The following is a 6,878-nucleotide window of genomic DNA, read 5'->3' on the forward strand; positions in this document are numbered from 1 at the left end:
AACATTTGAATAGACACTCCACTAAAGATGGGTAGATGGCCAATGGGCACATGAAATGATCATCAGTTATGGGGGAAACACACACTAAACCACAGTTAGATGTCTCTAGTGTAAGACTGACAGCAACAAGTGTTACAAGGATGGTGGCGGTGGGGGGGGCGACTGGAAACCTAATTCATTGCTGGTGGGAGTATAAAACGGCATAGCCACTTTGGAAAATGGTTTGGCAGTTTCTTATGAAGTCACACATCAATTTTACATATGATCCAGCAATTCTACTACTAGGCATCTATTCAAGAAAAATGAAAAGATATGTCCACACAAAGCCAAGTGTGCAACTGTTTATAGCAGCACTGTTAGTGATAGACAAAACAGAGATGACCCAAATACCCATTAACCGGTGACTAGATAAAAATGTTGGATATCCATACACTGGAATATTCTTTGACAATGAAAAGGGGTGAAATACTGACACGTGCTACAACACAGATAAACCTGGACACATTTTGCTGCGTGAAAGGAGTCAGACTTCAAAGACTGCATGTTGAATGACTCCATCATATGAAATGTCCAGAAGAGGCGGGTTAGCGCTTTGCTGGGGCAGGGACTGGGGTGGGATGGATAGAAACAGTCGTGTGGGTTCTTCTCACGGTGATGGACACGTTCTTGACTGGATGGTGGTAAGGGTTGCACATCCCTGTAAATGTATTAAAAATCATTGACTTTTAGTTTTACCAAGGGAAAATTTTATGGTGTGTAAATTATACCTCCAGAAATCTGTTAAAAATAGAGACAAAATGCCATGTGAAAAAAGTGTTTGCAGTACCTACAGTAGGCAATAATATTCATAAAATATAAGTATCTAAAAATTGGTAAGAGAAAAAAATCAACACAATGAAATATGTGCAAAGAGTGTCAACAGGAGAAACAAAGAAGGATAAACACCAAGAGGCTGAGAAACAGGTGGTAACATCCTCAAATTCACAGTCACCAGAAAATGATGGCAGCCACGAGGTGTCACGAGATTGGTTAAAAAAAAAAAAAAAAGACAGAGTAATGAGGATTTATGTTGGCAATTGGTTCTGAGAATTAGGTGCCCTTATTCACTGCCAGTGGGACTGTGCTTATGTTTACACACACACACACACACACACACACACACCTGATATAAGAGGGGGCATTTCAGAGGGAAGCAGGCACCAGAAGACAGATGGGAGGAAACCCCCTGCCCCAGGTGTCCCGTCCCTGTCACTGTGTTCCCACAGAGTGTGACCCTGAGCATCTGCAGCGCCCCCATGCCTCGGCTCTGAGCTCGAAGCAAACCTGCTGGGACTGTGTGTGGAGCCCAAGCGTGCAGGCTGTCAGCACAATCATGTTTATACTTTTGTAACAGATGTTGAAACAGGGCTCTTCCTGCACCAGAGCTGACTGAGGGACCAAGTCGACAGATAGGAGTAGAAAACTGCTGGTTAATTGGCTCACTGAATTCTGATTATTAGAGAATCCTATATACGAGTAAAGATACTCATGCAGGAAGTGCACTGCCCACCCCACTCCCTCGCGAGGGAGTTTGTCTAAGGGCCCCAGGGCAAATGTATTTGTTGTATTTGTATTGTTCTATTTATTATAGGAACTGCACATTTTTCCCCCTTCACCACTGTGAATTACTTTATTGTTAAAAACAATCTAATAGAAAAAAAAATAAGACAATATAATAAAAAGATTGCATTCATAAGAATAGCAAAATTATAAAATGCTAGTACTAAAGCTAGAAGCCATATGCAATTATTATATCTCTGGATCTACTAAACTTTTGGACAATCTCCAAGAAGGCCTGAAAAAAATGAAGTTATTTACCATGTACTTGAATAAAAAGACACAATATTTTCACAAGGTCATTTCTCCCAAGATTAGTTTATAGATTCACTGCCATCCTAATTAAAACCACAACAGTAATTATCATGACCTGGACAAGCTAATTCTAGAATTCATATGGAATTCTAGAATAATCAGAATAGATTTCAAATCATATATAATGAATGTGGACTGGACCTACTAAACTACATAATGGTTGTGGACTTGACCTAATAAATTATATAATGATTGTGGGCTTGACCTACCATCTATCATGAAAACCATGTTGGGATATTTGGGTTCTGTTTCGTTAGAATCCTACTTAACGCCACTCATAAAAACAAATTCAAGGTGTATTAAATATGAAAACTAACAAATCCAGCACTATCTCTAAATTAAAAAAAATTAGTAAGTACAAAGTAAGAGAACATATATATCAATGGGGATAAAGAAAGCTTTCTTTAAAAGTGCATTTAACATAATTGTTATAAAAGAAAACTAATACATTTGACAAGATCAAAATTAATGTTTTCTCCATACCTAAAATCAACATAAAAATATCCTAAAAGATGAGAGACAGAGAGAAAATACTTGTGGCGTATATAACAGAGTGTTAATGTCCAGAATGTACAGTAAAATTCTAATTAGATTCATATAAAAATAATTCAATAGAGAAAGATACTAACAGGCAATTCAGGGTAAAGAAGATGGGAAACAAATCAATCTCTTGTGTCCCTGTAAATTGACATATAGTTATTCTAGGAAGGAATAGGCAATACTTTAAAAGAATGTGGTCGATCTTTATATAACGATGTGGGCAGTACCTCTATGATAAATAATTAAATAAACAGTTACATGAAAAAGTCACAATGGAAAATAGTAAGTTGGTTATGATACCAATTACCAAAACCCAGTAAACAAAACTCCCAGATGAACACACCCTCCAATTCCCCCAAAGAATCTATGTAAACGCATAAAAAAGTCTAGCAGGACGCTCAACAAATTGGTTACAATAATGAATTCCCAGTGTTTCCTTCTGTAACTTTACAAACTCGAAAAGACTGCTGTTTTGGGCTCCTGAGTGTGATGAACGGCTGCCGGCGGTCAACCACCCGCCCGTTTTCCCACCTGTTCTAGGCGGGACCACACTTGGTCCTCATCAGGGAAGTGGTCGGGAAGAAACGTTGCTGGGGAGGCGGTTCCCGTGATCATCGCAGCAGCAGACGCAGAGTCCGTGAGCGCTTCGTTCACCTGTCAGGAATGAGAAACCAAAGTGCCGCCCACCTTCCCCGGGTGGAGCAGCTTTGCTGTGATGCTCACCATCTTATCAGCCCCACAGCCTCTTTGTTCCCATTTCCAGCTCTTCTCGGTTGTCAAAAATACAGGGAGGTTCACAGCACGTTCTCCTCACAGGCAGCTGGGTGTGTTGCCAGCAGGAATTGGCTGGACGTGCAGAGAACAGGTTCCCCTGAGCAAGAATCATTCTTTCCACTATTCCTGAACCCACGAGAACATAAACGACAACACAGTTTAACCCCCTGACTCACAGCAAATAAAGCACCTCCTCAGATGTCAGGAATAAAGCCATCACCAGGCTCCTGGCCACACCAACAAACAAAAGATAACCGTGCACTTTGGCCCAAATTGAATGAAGACATTCTTCCAGATATTAGTAAGGCATTTGCTTTATGAAGGTGGAAAACCTGCTTTTTCTTTTCAGTTACCTTCCATTAACTAAAACAAAGCAGTAGAAACAGGCTTGGGCTCAGGGCACAAACTCACCTTGCTTCGTAAAGCCCTGAAGAATTCACTAGGCACGTGTGCCATGCACCTCGCCTTCGGACCTGAACACGTTCCCGAGAGGTGGAAAGCTCTAGAGGAAGAAACTACAATTTACAAACCTTTGGCGATTTGCCCAATCACAAAACTTGGAAGCGCCAAATCAGGAGCCTAAACCCCGGTCTGTGGCGTCATTCCCTTCCAGGGCCCTCCTGTTTCACTTGAACTGTCGTTCACTCACCCCTTTCGGGTGATGGCAGGAAGAAGAGGAGCCATCAGCCTGGTCACACCTGCCCTGTGCCTTCCCGGGCCATACGCACGACTTCCCAGGCTCCCAGGCGGCATGAAGTCGAGGGGCTGAGACCTGGCAGGGCAGGGGCTGCAACTCCCCATCCACGTCTCCTCCACCACCTCTCTGTACCCCTGAAAAGACATGGGCATCCCTGGTACCCAACAGATTCCATCCAGGCACCAGGTTCTTTGCTTTCTCTGGCACCAAAGAAGTTAGTGCAGCATCCTGCAGGGATCAGCGCCCCAGGCAACCTCCAGCTAATGAGGGTTCAGGGTTAGAGAATAAAAGCCTCACCGCCCCCCCTCATGCACAGTCCTACCGGGGGCGGGGGGGCTCTACGTGTTCCTCAGAGGGTCCCGGGGGAAGCGAGCCCCATGGCCCATCACAGTGGCTGCCCTTTGAAGCATCCTTTGTTTGGCTTTTATCCTTTCTCTGTCTCACTCCTGCTGCCTGTGATCATTTTCCAAATAAAGTATCAGCATCCAAATCCTGTCTCCAGCTCTGCTTCGGAAGAACTAAACCAGTACGATACATATGCTTTTATCTTGTTCATGTGTGTTCTCCAAGGGCCTGGAGTAGAGTGGATGTTTGTCGAATGACTTTTATTTTTATTTTTTAAAATTTATTTGTTATTTATTTTTGGCTGTGTTGGGTCTTTGTTGCTGTGCGCGGGCCTTCTCTAGTTGTGGCGAGCAGGGGCTACTCTTCATTGCAGTGCACGGGCTTCTCATTGTGGTGGCTTCTCTTGTTGCGGAGCACGGGCTCTAGGCTCACGGGCTTCAGTAGTTGTGGTTCGCGGGCTCTAGAGCGCAGGCTCAGTAATTGTGGCGTACGGGCTTAGTTGCTCCGCGGCATGTGGGATCTTCCCAGACCAGGGCTTGAACCCATATCCCCTGCATCGGCAGGCGGATTCTTAACCACCGTGCCACCAGGGAAGTCCCTCGAATGACTTTTACTTACAGCAACTCCCCTTGAATCGTGTGTTTCTAAGCAGTGGGTGAAGTCAAGTTAAATGACGGCAACAATAAAAACAAAAATTAATGGTAAATCCACCTATTTCCCCTCTTGTTGGCTGGCTGCACAAGAGTACGGGAGGGACTCAGATCTGGACATTTTTGTTTCAATTTCTGTGGTTAAATATCTAAGCCACATCCATACCTGTGCCCAAAAGCAGTACATGAAAATCGGTGCCTAGGCTGTGATTTCTTTTTCACAGATTGTTGGGGTGGGGTGGGGGGTAGGTTTGACCTCCTGAGGCATCATCATAAAGATCGTTGTTGTCCCATAGTCAGGTCCTTCCCCGGGGACAGCCCAGGTCCCATGGCTGCAGGGTCCTGTCCAGGGTGCAGGGAAGCCAGGGGCCAAAGCCAGGAGCTGCTTAGCTTCCCGCTTCCTTCTCTCCTCCCCCTCCTGTGGTCCCTCCTTCTCTCCTCGTCACTCTCCCCTGGCCTTCCCCTCATGCCCATGGGGGTGTCTGGGGAGCTCTGGTTTTCAGCCTCGAGCTGCTAGCCGAGGACAAGAAGATCTTGAGTGATTGGGGTTTGGCCTCAGGCACAACCTGAGTGCCGGCTGTGCCTGAGACTGGGCTTGAGGTCTGGGGCACGAGCTCGGCCTGACAAGAGAGGGACACTCTGTCTCCAAATGCCTTTGGCCCTGCACATCCGTCCCCCGGACCTTACTGCAGGTGTGGCCTGGGGCTGCGCTCAGGACAGAATGGAGCCTCAGGGATGCCCCTCTCCCATCAGAGCTGGACGGTCTCCAACGTGGGGCCTCAGGAGGAAATGGGAGCAGAGCTGCAAATTGCTCCCTGATTTCCCCTGAGCCCCAGTGCGGGGGGGTCTCTAATGAGGTGGGGTCCAGGTGGCCAGAAGGGCTCCTGTCTTCCCTGGGATCTGGGATGCCGTGGGCACTGGGGGCTTTCCTGGGATCCAGGGGTGACCAGCCCTGAGCTTACTGCACGCGGTGGAGGGTTTGGTGCTTCCAGGTCTCTGTCCCTCGGCAGGGACGCTGGACACACTTGGGTCCCTGTCACACCCACCACGCTGGCATCTGGCCTAGAGGGACCTTCCCGGGAAGAAAGCCAGGCGTGAACCGTGGCTAAGAGACCCTCGCAGCCCAGGACCAGCCGAGACTCGCAAAGCCCACTGAGACGGGCCGTAAAGCCATAGCTGCAGGACAGGTCCTCGTCTTCGTGTTTCCTCCACACTTGGTAAGTCAGCGAGAGAGACAACATTGATCAGAAAAGAGCATTAAAACCAGCCACCAAATCGATGACTAATGAGAAAGCAGCTAAGGGCAAAATTCCATCAGCAATGGCCCTGCTGCACATCCTCTTGTCCCCCGGTCCCCGTGGAGAAGGAGGAGGAAGCAGAGATGCTCGAGCATCCTGGCAGATGCTCTGCACTTCTGGGCAGGGCGCGGGCACCCTTCTGCTAATGGGAGGTGCTTGTCTGGGTGGAAATGCTCTGCACTTCTTGTTCCTTTCCTCAAAACACACAGTGAAACAGAAGTTAGAGGCGGGGTATCTGAGCGCTGATGTTGATTGGAAGCCCCACAGCTCATATCAGCTGCTTCAGCCACAAGCAAGGCCCAGAGAACAAAGGAGAGTCCCTGGGGCGGCCCCCCACTGGCTGTCCTGTTCAGAGAAAGTTGGCTGTCCAGGGTGAGACTCAGTCTTGATTCTGGGTTAAGGGAACAGTGACATCGATGTACTTGTCACCCCTCAACTGTGAGACACATCTTTAAGAGCCGTGAGGAGATGGGCAGCCTGCCAGACCCCGCTTGCCCAGTTCCACTCTGGCTCCTCCCTGCACCGGTCCTGCAAGGTCTGCACATCCCACAGCACTTTGCCAGCTTGTCCTGGCTGGTCTGGGCAGTGGAAGTTCTGGTGGGTGAGGGGAGGGCAGGAAGGAGGGAGGAGCAGGGATTTCTCATCTCTCTTTGCTTCCTGTGG

The sequence above is a fragment of the Balaenoptera ricei genome, chromosome 15 (assembly GCF_028023285.1).
Source record: "Balaenoptera ricei isolate mBalRic1 chromosome 15, mBalRic1.hap2, whole genome shotgun sequence".
In the NCBI taxonomy this organism is placed as follows: domain Eukaryota; kingdom Metazoa; phylum Chordata; class Mammalia; order Artiodactyla; family Balaenopteridae; genus Balaenoptera; species Balaenoptera ricei.